Source organism: Narcine bancroftii, chromosome 10 (assembly GCF_036971445.1).
Source record: "Narcine bancroftii isolate sNarBan1 chromosome 10, sNarBan1.hap1, whole genome shotgun sequence".
NCBI lineage: Eukaryota > Metazoa > Chordata > Chondrichthyes > Torpediniformes > Narcinidae > Narcine > Narcine bancroftii.
The window spans coordinates 79,408,032-79,425,774 of NC_091478.1; the positions used below are offsets into that span (position 1 = coordinate 79,408,032).

Sequence of the window (17,743 nt, forward strand, 5' to 3'; positions counted from 1 at the left end):
GTGGTCTGAGGATGTGATGTTTCAAAATTCTTTTTTTTTTAAAAAGTATTTTATTTACAAATCTTCAAATCAAACAGTGCAAAAGACAAAATAAATCTCCGAAAAAAGTTATATACATCCATTAGTACCTATTGCATGTCTAACTATAATTAACCATACCTCCCCTCCCCATCCTCCCCTCCCCACCCTCCCCTCCCCACCCTCCCCTCCCCATCCTCCCCTCCCCACCCTCCCCTCCCCATCCTCCCCTCCCCATCCTCCCCTCCCCATCCTCCCCTGAGGAAAAGTAAGAAAAATAGTAAAAGAATAGAGAGCAAGAAAACAAGATAGTTCAAGACTAAAATGAAGAAAGAGAAACAAATAGAGGCTGGCAGATATGCACTGTCCACCTTCCAGGTCTTAAATTTTCTATGTCCAGGGGAGGGGTACAGACACTCTGAAGTGAGGGGAGGAAACTGAAAATTTACAACTATTTTCCATAAATACAGCTGCCTAATGTTAATAAAAATTTCATATTTGTTCCTCAAACGAAGTGATTTTCTCAAGGGAACACAACTTTACATTTCTGCATTCCATCGTGCCATTCCTAGATGGGAATCAGACTTCTAGGTAACTGCTATACATTTCCTCACTGCTAATGCGATCTTCACAAATTGCATTTGAAATTTGGACAGCCTCATTATAGGTCTTACACCCGTGATATTTCCCCAGTAAAAACAACTCTGGGTTTGTGGAAAATGTTTTCCTATAATTTGTTCTAGGAAATTCCCTAGATCTATCCAAAAGGGCCTCAGCTTGGAACATGACCAGGTTGAATGTAGAAAGGTTCCCACCTCTGTGCTGCATCCAAAACATTGGTCTGAAATTTCTGATTTAAGTTTATTTAATTTTTGTGGCATGAGATATAACTGATGCAAGAAATTATACTGTTCTCGTCTATATCTAACATTCACTGTATTTGTCATATTGTCTTGACATAGATTTGACCAGCCCTGTTCTTCAATTATTATGTTCAAATCTGATTCCTGCCTCTGTCTTGACTTATCTAACCCCCTTTTAGGAGTTTTTGCTTGAAATATGAAATACACTGCTTAAATACATTTCTTTATAATCCCCTTTTGAGTCAGAGTCTCCAAATCTCTCCACTTCAGTAAATTTACTGATGGACATAATTTGTCCCTTAAATAAGATATCAGTTGAAAACAGCAGAGAAAAGAATTATTTAACTGATCAAATGACATAAGTTACCCCTGCTCCTAACAGTCCTTGATCCCTTTCTCAGAGCAGGTGTCCAGGATTTTGTTATCCAATATTGATGGTATTAATCTATTTTTAGTCAGGGGTGTTTTTGGTGACAATGCTCCTTAATTCCAATCTGCTGATATATTTTATACTAAACATTAATTACATGATCTAATAGTTGGGCTTCTCTCATTCCTGAAACCAATTTAGCATCCCATTTATAAATAAAATCTCCTACTCTGCTTTTGCCCTCCTTGTGCAGCTCATATTGTGCCCAGGATGGTCTATCTCCCACCCCCCCAAAAGAGAGAGGTGATAAACTTTAACTGGGCTGCCCAGTAATATATTTTTTTAAAATCTGGGAGCCATAATCCTCCCAGGGCATAATCCCATGTTAATTACTTGATAGAGACTCTTACCTTTCCAGATGAACTTTCTTCGATGTTTATTTAAATCCTGAAAAAATCTCTGGAAAAGTTATAGTGTTTGGAAGAGGTACCAAAGTCTTGGCAACATATTCATTTTAATACAGTTAGCTCTACCAACTATGTAATCAGCAGAACCATCCATCTGTTTAAATCCTCTTCGATTTTCCTCAGTGGGGGACATAATTTAATTTATTTAAATCTTGCAAATTATTATTTATTTTAATCCTTAAATATTTTATCCCAATTGAGCAGCCATTTAAATTGACTATTTATTTGATTATAACTGTAATCCCCTCTCGTAAGTGGCATTATTTTGCTATTGTCCCATTTTATCATGTATCCTGATTATCTTGCAATTTACAGTGCAGTTTTTCCAATGATCTTGCCGGTTCTGTCAAATATATCAGTACATTGTCTGCAAAAAGATTGATCTTATGTTCATCCAGGTTTACCCTTAACCCTTTAATGTCTGGATCACAGAGAATAGCTTCTGCCAATTGTTCAATAGCCAAAATGAAAAGAGCCAGAGATAATGGACAACCCTGTCTACTAGATCTAATTAATAAGAATGTGTGGGAGAGATCTGCCTATTAGTCACAACTTTTGCTTTGGGACCATGATACAATGCCTTAATCCAATTTATTAAAGTGTGTCCTAATCCAAATATTTCCAACATTTTTAAACAAGAAATCCCATTCTAGTCTATCAAAAGCTTTTTACCGTATCCAAGGCCACAGCCATACCAGGACCATTTCTTGATTAAGCCAGGTGTATTATATTAAACTGTCTATTTACATTGTATGTAGCCTTTCTTTTTTGCACAAAGCCCATTTGATCCTTATGTTAATTTTGACAAAAGCTTTTCCAATCTATATGCCAAGCCTTTGGCAATTATCTTATAGTCCATGTTCAATAATGATATTGGACTATAAGATGATGGTTTTGATGGATCCCTATGCTTTTTAGGGATCATCATAATTATTGCTGACGAAAAAGATTTTGGGAGTATATGAGTTTCAGCTGCCTAATCCATCACCTCTATAAAAGGAAGTAATTGAATTCCTTATAAAATTCAGGGGGAAACCCCAGGAGATTTGTTAATCTGTAATGAACTTAGTGCTTCCTTTATTTCAGTTTCAGTAAAGACAGAATTCAGTCCTTCCCATTCCTCAAAATCTAAATTTGGAAGCTAATTCCAACAAGAAATCTTCTATTTTATTAAAATACCCTTCAGATTCTGATTTATGCAGGTTTGCTTAAAATTGTTTAAAAATCTCATTTATATCTTGACGTTTATAATAAATCCTGCTTGTTTCCATTTTGATCACATTAATTGTTCTTGAGACGTTCTACTTTCAACTGCCATGAGAAGACCTTGTGGGCTCTTTCAGCTTTTTGCTGACTTGTCATAGTTTGCTTTTTCTCTCCATTGTAAATGCTTTTGTTTCCTTCAACATTTTTGACATCTCCATTCTTGTTTGGGTCTGCAGTGTAGGGAAGTGTGATACATAGTCTACATTCCATCAGAAGCTCAGCAGGTGACCTGCCATGTTCAAGTGGGGAAGCTCTGCAACTCAGAGCTAAATAAAGATCTGAGCCATTGTCTCATTCTTTCTTGAGCAATTGTTTAACTATGTGAATTCCTTTCTCTGCTTTACCATTTGACTGTGAATGCAGAGGACTTGAAGTCAAATGTTCTGGAATTCTCTATAGCTATAGCATGGTCCATTGTCACTGTAGACAACTTGAGGTATTCTATGTCTTGTAAAGATTGATTTCATATATTTGATCACACAGGCAGCAGATATATTCGGAAGCAGCAAAATCTCCAGATAGTTTGATAAATAATCAATAACCAGCAAGTAATCATTTCCATCCATGTGGAACAGAGCAGTCCCAACTTTCTGCCATGGTTCTGCTGCTACATCAGTTATGGTCATGGTTTCATTTCTCTGCTTTGCATGATGTTTCTAATAGGACTCACAGCTGGAAATCATCATTTCAATATCAGCAATTATCCCTGGCCAATAAACAGCAGTTCTGGCCCTCCTCTTGCATTTTTCCATTCCCCTCATGCACCCTTTAAAGCATCTCATCACAGTGATTGAGGAGTGATGATTTTTCTCTGTCTGAGTAGAAGCCTATTGACAACACTCAGCTCAGCTCTGATAGTGTAGTATGGCTGACATTCACCTACATCTGTGGGCCATGCTTCATTCAGATTCTTGTTGACCTACCATAGAACTGTGTCCTTTTCTGTTTCAGCTGTGATCTGCTTGGATTTCATGTCAGATATGGGAAGAAATTCAGTGATCAGGTTTACATGGAGATTCACATCCGTCTCTGTGGAACTCTCATTGTGTGCTTCACTCTGTGTCATTTCCCTAGACAATGCTTCAACTAACAGTAACTTTCCCTGGTGTGTACAACAATTCAAACTCATAACATTGTAGCTTCATCATCATTCTTTGGATTTTCAGTGATATTTCACTGGGATTTTTCTTGATTATTGCTATTAATGGCTTGTGGTCTATCTCTGGCACGAATGCAGGTAGACCATACACATAACTGTGGAATTTTTTGAGTTCATAGACCAGACCTAGACACTCATTCTCGATCTGTGCACATCAACATTCAGATGTTGTAATTTTCCTTGATGCATATGCTGCAGGCTTCCAATCTTCTCCCACAGCCTGAAGTAGTACGGCACCTATTCTATTTTTTTGAAGCGTCTGTTGATATTTTCATCCTACTGGTGCGTCAAAGAACGTCAAAAGGACTGGTTGTGTAATTAGAATGGTTTTCAATCATCGCCAATCTTCCTTGTCTACTTGAATTCACATTTGTCCAGTAACAACGTCCATAGGTACAGTGATTTGGTATGAATTTACCAATAAAATTGATAATTCCCAGCACTCTTAGTATGCCCCTTTGTGTCAGTGGGTCTGGGCATCTCTAAAATTGCTTTCACCTTGCTCTTGTCTGGCTCCACAGCTGCCTCTGATGGTTTATCTCCCAGAAAGGTGATTTCCTTCACACCAAACTGACCTTTTTCTCTGTAACTTTAATTCATACTTCTAGATGCATGTTGTTCTTGTGTGGATCCCCATAAGATCATGTCATCCATGTAACACACACCCTATTTATGTCTTCTATGATGTGCTTCATTGTCCTGTGGTCAATGAAAACATCAAATTTTGTGCTTTTAAGTTAAAAAAAAATTAAATGTTGACATACAGCATGGTAACAAGCCTTTTGACCCACAAGTCCATGCTGCCCGATTATGTCCAAATATGTTTTTTAAGGGAGCTCTCGAAGGAATGCCACACAGATACAGGGTAATATACAAACTCCTTACAGACAGTGTCAGGTTCAAACCCCAGTCTCAATCGTTGATGCCATAACAGCATTGGGCTCGCTGCGACACTAACCATGCTGCCCCCTAATCTATTAGAATAATAGTCTTGAATTTAGTGACATAGATAAAATTTACTATAAGTTTGAAGTTCATATAATTGTACAAGTACAACTGGAGAAAACCGCATTCTTCAGTCCTCAGTGTAAAAACATGCAAACACATATTTACAGTACATATATAAAAATAAATAAATATTGTTAAATTAATAGTAGAGTCTCAGAAGGATTGCATGAGCAGTTCATCTGTTATTCAGTAGTCTCACTGCTCTTGGGAAGAAGGCGACACAAGAACTCGAGGACTTGAGTTCAGGGTGAAAGATTAAATGTCTAAGGGGAACTTTAGGGGGAATGTCTTCACGTGGATGTTGTGAGAGTGTGGAAGAGGTGAATGCAGGTTCAATTTCCACATTTAAGAGAAATTTGGACAAATACATGAGTGGGAGAGGCATGGAGGGCGATGGATGGAATGCAGAATAACAATTCGACAGAGTCTAGGTGGGCCAAAGAGCCTGTTTTTGTGCTGAAGTGTTCTATGGTTTTCCGAAGTGAGATTTCAATCATTTTTTAAATGACCTTTTATGATAATGTCAATGATGTCAAGGGCAGCCCAATTGTCCTTGGGTTGGCAATGGTGAACCATGTTCTCGAGCCATTACAATGCTCCTACAGTAGTCATGAGTAAATATATTCCCAAATGTAGATGCAATGACACTGAATGAATGATGATACATTTCCAAGCAAGATACTTGTAATAGAGGGAAACTTCCTCAGCCAATAAAAAGCTATACATTGTTTTGGTTTCCACACACAAATGTCTTTTGGTGTTTTATCAAAGGGTAAGAAGTGTGGATGGTGGTCATTAGTTTTTGTAATATACATACAGTTACAGGCTGATTATTCATCATTCAAGTGTCAGGCAATGGTCATCTCCTGCAAGAGTACATCTAACCAGCTTATGAACATCTGACATTCAAATCCAAAACCATCACTGAATCCTCCATCACCAATGTCCTGGACTGGACCAGTCACTTAAGCAGCAGAGGGAAGGCTGGGAAACCACCATTTTTTCTGCCTTGATTAATTCTCCTGGGAAGAATGGAACTTCAACTCCAGCCATCACAGGTATAAAAATATTTCTGCTGAATCACATTATTCATGAGCTCTTCCACCCAATTTGGAAGGAAGGTTCAGATTTCAGATTTATTGTCAGAGTAAATACACGACTTCACATACCACCCCGAGATACTTTTTCTGCAGGAGAGACAGAATTACCTCTTATTGATTACCACGTACTGATTGGTACAATCCTACATTTAATAGATTCAATTACTGTCACTTTCTTTAAGAACAAAAGTAACTACAATAACTGCTGTGGCATTTGGCTACTCTGCAAAACTGGCAAACGTTTTGTTATTCTCAAAAGATTTCATTGCACGCACATAATGGAGAGAATACCTTTAATCAGATGTTGTTTCCAAACAAAGCAATAAATCATCAGATCAATCTTCAAGGCTTTTTGAAAAATGCAGAGAACAGAGAAAGCTGCTGTATTTTAAATATCTCATAGTAAGCCTTTGACCTGGTGTTCGAAAAGAAATTGCTCATGCATGCCAGAATTCTGGGCTCACCATTGTTCTGAGTAAGGCTAAGACACACATTACCATCATCTACTATTATGTTTTAGGGGTTATCGCTAAAGTTAGTCACTTGAGACACTCCAATACCAATGACCTCTGACTTGTTACACACATTACTCTGGGTATTAAGAAATCAGCCACAATTTTTCCAGGCTTTTAAAAAGGGTATGTCTGAATAACAAACTGACTAAGCACATACAGATCAGCCTGTACCATTAGCACCTCTCTGAATGGCAGTTGAAATGTTCTATAATCAATATAAGAGGCTAATCAACTTCCATACTTGTCAGGTGAACCCTGAACATCTGCCATCCTGGATCCCTAGCCTGCACGTACACACATGTGCAAACACTGCTATGACAATGATGTGTTTCGTGGCCTGGCTAGCATTGAAGGGTTCACAAAGATGCTGTCTACAGAAAGCTAGCCTCAAGGACCAGTTGGGTACACACCTGCACTTCAATGTCACATCCAAGAAGGACTTTAAACTGATTAATATGGACAATTGGGAAACACCTGTTTAGGATCGCAGTCACTGGAACTTAAACTTCCCAATGATTGTGAAATAAGCGAAGACAATCAACACTACACATGGGAGGAAAGAGCCTGTTGGAAGATATGACCTCATCCATATACAAGAACAGCAAATGTGATTGGGGTTGGCATTTTGTGGGCTTCTGCAATCCAAGCAAAGGCTGCTCCTTACATACTATATTGAAGGCACAGTTTAGGACACAAGTGATGGGACTGTATTAAACTGAGTGCAGGAGGTTAGTAGCATACTCTGGCATTTAAAGAGGCATTCACCATACTCTCCTTGAGGTTAATGAACACTTTGAAGAAGAGCACCCAGATCATTCGGCTTGACTCTTGGTATTGCCTGAGGGCACAGAGGAAACATCTTGTTTCTCTCGAATGATACAACAGGACTTCTTAGATTTACCTGAGGGAGAAAACAACTTTGACTTGTTTTCTAGAACAAGGATATTCCAGAACAGCCATCCCCAACCTTTTTTGGTTCTATGACCTATTTAGGACTCTGCTCAAAATTTATCAGCCCCTTTCTCTTTGAAACAGTCAAATTTGGTTTCTTTTGTACTTTTCTTCTATTGACTACATTTTAAAAAAAAATCACAAAAATTATGTTAATCAAGGCGAAATGAAAACAAAGCTTTTACTTCGAGGTGCTGTGGCCCTCAGGGGAGCTGAAGGGCCCACATTAAGAATAGTTGTTCCAGATATGAGAGATGATGTTATATTTTATATTATGTGTAGATATGTTTTTTGGAAGTTAGATTGTGAGGTTTTAGTTAGGTCACAAACAGATACAAACATTTCAAAACCGATCTCATTTTAAAATGCAAGACTTATGCATAAGGTAGTGCCTACAAGTCTACAAAGACAATAGATTCCTGTGCTGGAGATTTTCACAACGAGTGCAAATGGAAGGACCTATCTCTGGAAACTGATAAGATCTCTCATGAATTGATTTTGGGAGTCAGCAAGCTGTTTTGGAAGCTTGTTTGAAACCCCATTTTGAAGATGGGTTGTGAGTTCTGAGTTCAGCCTGTTCAAATCCCTTATGGTGCATACAAGAGGAGATGGCTGGCTGTGTGGTGTTTCGCCTGAGAGAAGGGAAACAGAAAAGGAACTCTGTGGTGACCTGAAAGAAAGAGGTTATCATCTGGAAAACCCTTTTGGGGCAAGTTTCTTCAGCAAGACACTGAAGTGGCTGATTGGAAGGAATCAGTTTGTGTATGACCAATGAGCAACAAATCTCTCTCTGAAAACCAACAGGAACCTTTGTGAGTGGTAACCATTTACCTTTCAAGCACCAAAGCCTGGTAAAGATTCATAAATGTTACATTCTGAGCACAGTATAAGAATTGCCAGATTCCGGTGAACTTGGAGGAGTGAGAAGTGAGATTGGACTGTGAATACATGTACACTTAGAATTAGAAGGAGTTGTTAATAGTAATAAGTTAAAGTTTGATCCCATTTTTATGTTTAAAGAAAATTAAAAGTAACTTTTGTTTAAGTGACCATTTGTCTTGGTGAATTTCTATTGCTGCTGGGTTTTGGGGTCCTCTGGCCTCGTAACATAGAGCAAACTCAAAATCAAGAATAGCCATTTGGGCTGAAAATTAAAATTTTCTTTTCTCAGAGTTGGTGATCCTTTGTATTTTGTTTTTTACCCAAGAAGGTTGTGGAACCATAGTCTTAGAAATAGAATTTAAAATAGAAATAAATAGATTTATGGATATTTGAGGAATTGAGAAATATGGGGATAGGATAGGAAAATATTTTCAACTGTAATGTTAGCCATGATTTTGTGGAATACTTTGGCAGTCTGGAGAGGCTGAATATTCTTGCTCCTATTTCTTCTATAATTATGTTATTCTCTTTTGTCCATTAGACCATAAGACATAGGATCAGAAATAGACTATTTAGCCCATCAAGACTGCCCCACCATTCAATCATAAGCTGATCCATTTTTCCACTCAGCCTCACTGCCTGGCCTTCTCATCATAACCTTCTCATCTAATCAAGAACCTATCTGTCTCTATCTTAAATGCACCTAATGACTTGGCCACCACAACTGCCTGTAGCAACAAATTCCACAGATTTATAACCCTCTGACTGAATAAATTCCTCCACATCTCTGTTCTATGTGGATGTCCTTCAATCCTGAAGTTGTGTCTCTTGCCCCAGATTCTCCCACCATGGATAAAACCCCTTTTACATCTACTTTGTCCACATCTTTCAACATTTGAAATGTTTCAATGAGATCCCCCCTCATTTTCCTAAATTCCAATGAATATAGGCCATGATCCTTCAAACACTCCTCATACGATAACCATTCCATTCCTAGAATCAACCTAGTGAATCTCCTTTGAACCTCTCCAATGTCAGGACATCTTTTCTGAAACAAAGAGCCCAAAACTGCTAACAATATTCCAAATGAGGTTTCACAGGTGCCTTATGAAGTCTTATCATCACATCCCTACTCTTTTCTATTCCTCTTGAAATGAATACCAGCATTGCATTTGTCTTCTTCACCACTGTCTCAACATGCAAGTTTACCTTCAGGCTATCCTGCACAAGGTCACCCTGCCCCTTTACATCTAGGTATTTTTAATTTTCTCCCCATTTAAAAAATAATCTGGCATTTATTTTTTTTCCGCCAAAGTACATGACCATACAATTTCTGACATTATATGTCATTTGCATCTTCTCTGCCCATTCTCCTAATCTGTCTAAGTCCTGCAGCTTCACTGTTTCCTCAACATCACCTACTCCTCCACCTACCTTTGTATTGTCTGAAAACTTGGCTACAAAGGCATTCATTCCATCATCCATATCATTAATGTACAACAACATAAAAGCAACCGCAACATTGACATCTGCGGAATACTATTAGCAATTGGCAGCCAACCCACATATGATCCTTGAATTCCAACTTTATGCTTCCTGCCAATCAGTCAATGCTCTACCCACAGTAGTGTTTCCTATTATACCATGGGCTCTTATCTTGTTAGGCAGCCTCATGTGCAGGAACTTGTCAAATACCTTCTGAAAATCCAAAGACAACATCCACTGCATCTCCCTTATCCAGCCTGCTTGCCACTTTCTCAAATAATTCCAATAGGTTTATCAAACAAAATTTTCCCTGAAGGAAACCATGCTGTCTTTGTCCTATCCAGGCATGTGCTTCTAACTACTCTGTAACCTCATCCTTGACAATCGACTCCAACATCTTTCCAACACTGACGTCAGGCTAACCAGCCTATCATTCCTTTTCTGCTGCCTCCCTCCCTTCTTGAATAGTGGGGTGACATTTGTGATTTTCTAGTCCTCTGGGACCATGCCAAAATCTAATGATTCCTGGAAGATAATTACCAATGCTTCAGCAATCTCTACTACTACACCTTTCAGGACACAAGGGTGCAATCCATTTGATCCAGGTGACTTATCCGTCCTTAGATAATTCAGCTTTCTGAGCATCTTCTTCATTGAAATATTAACTGCCCCCACTTCCTTTCCCTGATACCCTTCAACATCTGGCATACTGCTAATGTCTTCCACAGTGAAAACTGATGATAAATACTCATTTAGTTCCTGTCATCTCATTATTATTTCTCCAGCATCACTTTGTGTTTCTATATCTAATCTCTCATCTCTTTTATTCTTTATATACGAGTACTTGACAAAGCTTTTGGTATCCTTCTGATATTATTTGCTAGTCTACTTTCATACTTCATCTTTTCCCTCCTTATGAGTGTTTTAGTCACCTGTTAAGTTTTTTTTTAAAACAGGAAATCCTCTATCTTCCCACTAACTTTTACTTCTTTCTAGGCCTTCTTTTTTGATTTTGCATTGGCTTTGAGTTCCATAGTCAGCCATAGTTGTGACATTTTCCCATTCAAATATTTCCTGTTTTTTTGGTATGTATTTATCCTGCACCTTCCCCAGAAACTCCATCCACTGCTGCTCTGCCAGTTTCCCAATTAGCACCCCCTTCCAATCTACTTTGCCCAGTTCCTCTCTCATGACACTGTAATTACCTTTACTCCAGTGAAATATCGACACGTCCGACTTTTGATTCTCCTTGTTAAACCTTAAATTGAACTCGTGTAGGATGAGATGTTAATATTTCTTTTTGCACTCCTGAGTCTTACTGCTTAGACTCTGCAGGTTAGCCAAATGGTGGCATCTTCTGGGTTATAAAGTGGGTGCCTTCCTTCCTCAATGTTTCACTGATAGACTCACAACACCTCCAGGGTTCAGCAGTGAATCCCCACGTCACAGGCTCACCACCTAGATGCCATTCACTTACTTGAGGGCCAAGATGGAATCCTTTCTCCTCATCCAGAGCCACTGACTACCCTTTTCAGCAGCTCTGGAGAGATCTTTGACTGCTTGTTGGTGTGGCTTACTTCACACTCACAACTCCTAGAGTAGCCTTGGTGTCAATGTGGCTACAAACGCTCTGCAGCCTATTTCAACCAGTCAGACCCTTGCCTTCCAGTCATGTTGCTGCACATCAGCTGCAAGCTCAGCACACCTCAGTTTCTTGCGCTAATAGGCCTCCTTCACTGCATCATCCCAGGGCACTGTAAGCTCGATGATGTAAACAAGATGGAGTGAGGAATACCACAGCACAAAGTCTAGTCTGAGATTGGTTTCCAACATTTTATTTGGGAAGCAGAGCCTCTGGCTGAAGCGTGCCACCATCTTCCAATCATGTGCTCCGTCTAGCTGCCCGGTAACTGATCTTGATGTGGTGATTCCAGCTTGACCTTCACCTTCTTGGACAAATGCTGTTAATGGGCAGCAGGATGAAGGGGGAGGTAGAGTGTTAACACACATCTGCTGATTTTCTAGCACTGCTGCAAGACACCATAGCATCTGGTCATGATGCCAGGTGTATCAGCTTTGAAAGAAGCTGGTGTTGCAGTCCACTGAAATATGTTTTAGTGTTGCTGAAGTCAGGCAGATGGAGCATGTAGGGTCCTCACCATACCACTGAGATTCATGGTAGACAGCAAGACATCATGCAGCCCTGAAGGTGAAACTCATTCTGAATGTCTCCATCTCCCACAGCTCTTTCCAGGAGATTTTCTGTTTCTCCACTCTCCCATTTCATCCATTGCCCTTGCCTTGTCTGAGTGACGGCCTTTGTGTACGGTTGTGCACGGTTGGAGGCGAGATCAGCCCACTGGCGGTGGTCAATGTGGCAGGCACCAAGAGATTTCTTTAAGCAGTCCTTGTACCTCTTCTTTGGTGCACCTCTGTCTCGGTGGCCAGTGGAGAGCTCGCCATAGAACACGATCTTGGGAAGGCGATGGTCCTCCATTCTGGAGATGTGACCCACCCAGCGCAGTTGGGTCTTCAGCAGCATGGATTCGATGCTTGCGGACTCTGCCAGCTCGAGTACTTCGATGTTGGTGATGAAGTCATTCCAATGAATGTTGAGGATGGAGCGGAGACAGCGCTGATGGAAGCGTCCTAGGAGCCGTAGGTGATGCCGGTAGAGGACAAATGATTCGGAGCCGAACAGGATCGTGGGTATGACAACGGCTCTGTACATGCTGATCTTTGTGTGTTTCTTCAGGTGGTTGTTTTTCCAGACTCTTTTGTGTAGTCTTCCAAAGGCGCTATTTGCCTTGGCGAGTCTGTTGTCTATCTCTTTGTCAATCTTTGCATCAGATGGAATGGTGCAGCCGAGGTAGGTAAACTGGTTGACCGTTTTGAGTTCAGTGTGCCCAATGGAGATGTGGGGGGGCTGGTGGTCATGGTGGGGAGCTGGCTGATGGAGGACCTCAGTTTTCTTCAGGCTGACTTCCAGGCCACACATTTTGACAGTTTCCGCAAAATAGGATGTCATGCGCTGGAGAGCTGGCTCTGAATGGGCAACTAAAGCGGCATCGTCTGCAAAGAGTAGTTCACGGACAAGTTGCTCTTGTGTCTTGGTGTGAGCTTGCAGGCTCCTCAGATTGAAGAGACTGCCATCTGTGCGGTACCGGATGTAAACAGCGTCTTCATTGTCGAGGTCTTTATTGGCTTGTTTCAGCATCGTGCTGAAGAAGATAGTAAAGAGGGTTGGTGCGAGGACGCAGCCTTGCTTCACGCCGTTGTCAATGGAGAAGGGTTCGGAGAGCTCATTGCTGTATCTGACCCGACCTTGTTGGTTTTTGTACAGTTGGATAACCATGTTGAGGAACTTGGGGGGGCATCTGAGGCGCTCTAGTATTTGCTAAAGCCCTTTCCTGCTCACAGTGTCAAAGGCTTTTGTGAGGTCAACAAAGGTGATGTAGAGTCCTTTGTTTTGTTCTCTGCATCAATGAGCCATCAATGAGAACAAGCACAATAATGGTGATTAAACACAAGAAAATATACACAATTTAGCTCCATTTATCTTTTTAGTCCAGTTCTGTGTCCCCATTCAAAAGCAGCAGTGGCTAGATTCAAACTTTGAAATCAGATCAATAACAAGAATGCACTCTTCAAAACATTGAACGAGCTCCAGCGTTAAAATTCAGGAATGGATTGGAGGGTCAGTTGTGCCAGCAGGTGAACTCCCAAACTTCTGATTTCTGCACTTCAATGTACAGGTTCATTATTTAAGCATATGCTCACGTTCACTGTGTTTTGTCTGGCAGATTTTTATGCTGTTGCATCCCAAAGAGGAGCAGGATTTGGACCGTCTTGCAAAGGAAGCGCCTAAAATCCAGTCAGGGAGTGAGTAAATCGTGGCTTCGAACTGAACGCAGAACAGGAGAGGCTGGAAGAGCTCAGGTTCAGGATGAAGATGTTGGTCGTTCTCCCCGACCTCTTCGATTTGGCCCGTCCCACCAGGGTGTCCCCGACAATGGCGAGGAGGAGTATCAAGCCAAAGGTAACGATCTCGGGTCCGATAGATGAACCCGAGTCCCCATCGCTGGAATTCATGGTGTCCAGAAGCCGCGTAATATTGAACCCCGTCCTCACTCCCACCGGGCAGAGTGGGTTCGACTGCCCGGTCGGTGCTCCCGAACGCACGGGTATTGGAGGTAAGGTGCTGACATCGGCAGGAGGAGCCGATGGACCCGATCCGCTGCCCCCGACACCAGCAGCTCCAGCTCAGTCACGACACCCCACCCTCAACAGTCCCTCTTCCACTCAGTGTTGAGGATTAATGTCAGCATGCCCTTTCTCTCTTGGAGAGAAAGACTTTTTTTTAATTTTTTATTTTTCACACCATAAATCACATTAGCCATGATATACACTATTTCTTTTTCACACATATACAGTGACTTTTTCTCCCCCCCCCTTTCCTCCCAAACCACCCCCCACCCCCCCCCTCTCATCCATTTTAGGTATACAATCTAGGTTGCATTAAGCCAGTCAGACAATGTTGTCATTCAACAAAATTACACCAGAAATTCTACTGAGTCCATTCTTTTCTTTCCTTCTCCTTCCATCAACTTAGGTACTGTTTGTCCCTGGTAGGTTTTCGCTATTGTATTTAATGTAAGGCTCCTATACTTGCTCGAATATTTCAATATTATTTCTTAACCTATCTGTTATTTTTTCTAATGGAATACATTTATTCATTTAAATTTAGTAGTTTCTTCCTTTTAATTTGGTTATGTATTCCATTAATATTTAAAGACATATAGTTCAGCGTAGCCCTTTTATATTTTGTTTATCTTCTCTTTCCTTTTTTCCATCATTACCTTTCCTCCTTTTCCATTTCTGTTTTCTTATTTTCAACTCTTTATAAGACAACATTCCTACAACATCCAACATTTTCCTTATTCTCCTATTTCTATCTTATTTATCCCCAATCTCCCCTTCACCTCCTGAGTTGTCCTTTATCCCTTGTCGGACAACCACATCTCCCCTCTCCATTTGGATTTGCGAATCCACTCGCAAGCGTCAACTGATTTTGCAGTGACCGCTATTTCCCCCCACCCCGCCTCCCCCAGAAAAGATTTCACTTTTCATATGTCACAAAGGTCCCTCTTTTAATTCCCTCCTTATTCTCTCTATTCCATTACCTTCCCTTATTAATTCTTGTCTATACTATCTATATTTTCCTCTAAGTACAGATACATTTATGTATGCTCATTGTCTCTATTCACTCTTATACCTCTTTACCCGCATACATATCAATCGTGATCATTTTTACTCTCATTACCCGTCTTCATCCCTCAGTCTATTTTTGTCTTTACCCACATACATATCAATCGTGATCATTTTAACTCTCATTACCCGTCTTCCTCCCTCAGTCTATTTTTGTAATTGTTCTGCAAATTTTCGTGCTTCTTCTGGATCCGAGAATAGTCTGTTTTGTTGTCCTGGAATAAATATTTTCAATACCGCTGGATGCTTTAGTATAAATTTATACCCTTTCTTCCATAAAATCGCCTTTGCTGTATTGAACTCTTTTCTCTTCTTTAGGAGTTCAAAACTTATATCTGGATAAATGAAGATTTTTTGCCCTTTATACTCCAGTGGTTTGTTGCCCTCTCTTACTTTTTCCATTGTCTTCTCCAGTACCTTTTCTCTTGTAGTATATCTTAGGAATTTTACTACAATAGATCTTGGTTTTTGTTGTGGTTGTGGTTTAGAGGCCAATACTCTATGTGCCCTTTCTATTTCCATTTCATGCTGTAGTTCTGGACATCCTAGGGTCTTAAGGATCCATTCTTTTATAAACTCCCTCATATTCTTGCCTTCTTCATCTTCCTTAAGGCCCACTATCTTTATGTTATTTCTTCTGTTATGGTTTTCCATTGTATCTATTTTTTGAGCTAGTAGTTCTTGTGTCTCTTTAGTTTTTTTATTAGATTTCTCCAATTTCTTTTTTAAGTCTTCTACCTCCATTTCTGCTGCTACTGCCCGCTCTTCCATCCTGTCCATTTTCTTTCCCATTTCTGTTAAGGTCATCTCCATTTTATTTATTTTCTCTTCTGTGTTGTTTATTCTTTTTCTTAAATCCTTAAATTCCTGTGTTTGCCATTCTTTAAATGACTCCATGTATCCTTTAATAAGAGCAAGTATATCCTTTACCTTGCCTTTCTTTTCTTCTTCTATTTCTCTGTACTCTTCCTCTTCCTCTTCTTCTTCCTCTGGGTTGGCCATCTGTTGTTTCTTTGGTGCCCTTTCCTCCTCTTCTTTCTTGTTTCTATTGTCTTCTGTGGTCTCTTCTTGCTGCAGGTGTTCTGCAGCTGTCGTTGCCGGCTGTGGAGATCGACTCCCCAGCTGGTCCCCCCTCCCGTCGGTGTGTTTTTTTTCATTCGCATCGCGCACTTTTACTCGGCTCTGCGAGCCATTTTTGTAGTCCATTATTTACCGACCTGAGGGAGCGGGTTTCTCTCTCCACAGCGGGCCTCTTCGGACAGGTAAGGCCTTCACCTTTTTCCTCCTTTGTCTTCTCTTCCTCTCTTCTTACCGTTGCTTTCGATTTTTCTTTTTTTGTCGCCATCTTCTTTCCACCTTTATACTCACTTTTCTGTAACTTTTATTTCTGTGCCTTTGTGTTTTTCTTTGTTTTTCCCGACTTTTCTGGAGAGGGCTGGAGTTCACCGTCCGGCCACTACTCCATCACGTGACTCCTCCCGAGAGAAAGACTGTTTGACTCTTTCTGCTTGCAAAACCACATGACCATCTTAAACTATGCCCGTCTCCCCCATCATTGGGAACAAGTAATCCGACTTCACCCTGTCTATCCCCCTGATATATTTAGTTATAGCCAGGGTGAAGTCCACATCCACTGGCTCTCCCAAGTCCACCCTCTTTGTCTCATCCTCGAAAAATTCCAGAAGGTTAGTCAAGCATGACTTACCCTTAAGGAATTCATGCTGACTAGCCCTTATACTATTATTTCTGCCTAAGTGTTCTGCTATTACTCCTTTTATGATAGATTCCAATATCTTCCCCACCACCGACGTCAGGCTGACCGGTCTATAATTTCCCGTTTTCTCCCTCCCTCCCTTCTTAAAAATCGGCACCACATCAGCCACTCTCCAATCCTCAGGGACCTCCCCCGAATCTATGGAACTTTGGAAAATGTCGACCAGTGCTTCCACAATTTCCATAGCAACTTCTTTAAGCACCCTGGGATGCAGCCCATCAGGCCCTGGGGATTTATCAGCCCTCAGTCCCAACAATTTACTCACAACCTCCTGTTTCTGGATCCGGATATCCATTAGATCCCCTACTTCCCCAGGAAAGTTCCCCAAGTCTCTTGATACCACATGACCACTACCCCCTAACTGACCATAACCTATATCCTCCTTGGTGAAGACAGTTGCAAAGTATTTGTTAAATTCCTCAGCCATCTCCTTGTTTCCGGTAATAATTTCACCCTTTTCCATTCTTAATGGACCAATTTTAGACCGAACCAATTTCTTCCTCTTCACATATTTAAAAAAGCTTTTGCTATCCTCCATTATATTATTTGCTAATTTCCTCTCGTACTTCATTTTCCCCTCTCTTATGACTTTTTTAGTTACCCTCTGATGCTCTTTG

The 17,743-nt window shown here is 40.6% G+C and overlaps 1 protein-coding gene across 4 annotated transcripts in view; it reads left to right on the forward strand.

Moving 5' to 3' along the window:
* Positions 1-17,743, forward strand: part of dpep2 (dipeptidase 2) — a 124,478-nt gene that overhangs the window by 22,204 nt on the left and 84,531 nt on the right. For 3 of the 4 annotated variants that reach the window (XM_069901546.1, XM_069901548.1, XM_069901545.1), the window contains exon 3: positions 13,888-14,123. The gene's annotated coding sequence lies outside the window, so the exon portion shown is untranslated. Of the gene's footprint in view, positions 1-13,736; positions 13,799-13,887; positions 14,124-17,743 lie in introns of those variants that run through there. The other variant, XM_069901550.1, reaches the window with a different exon arrangement.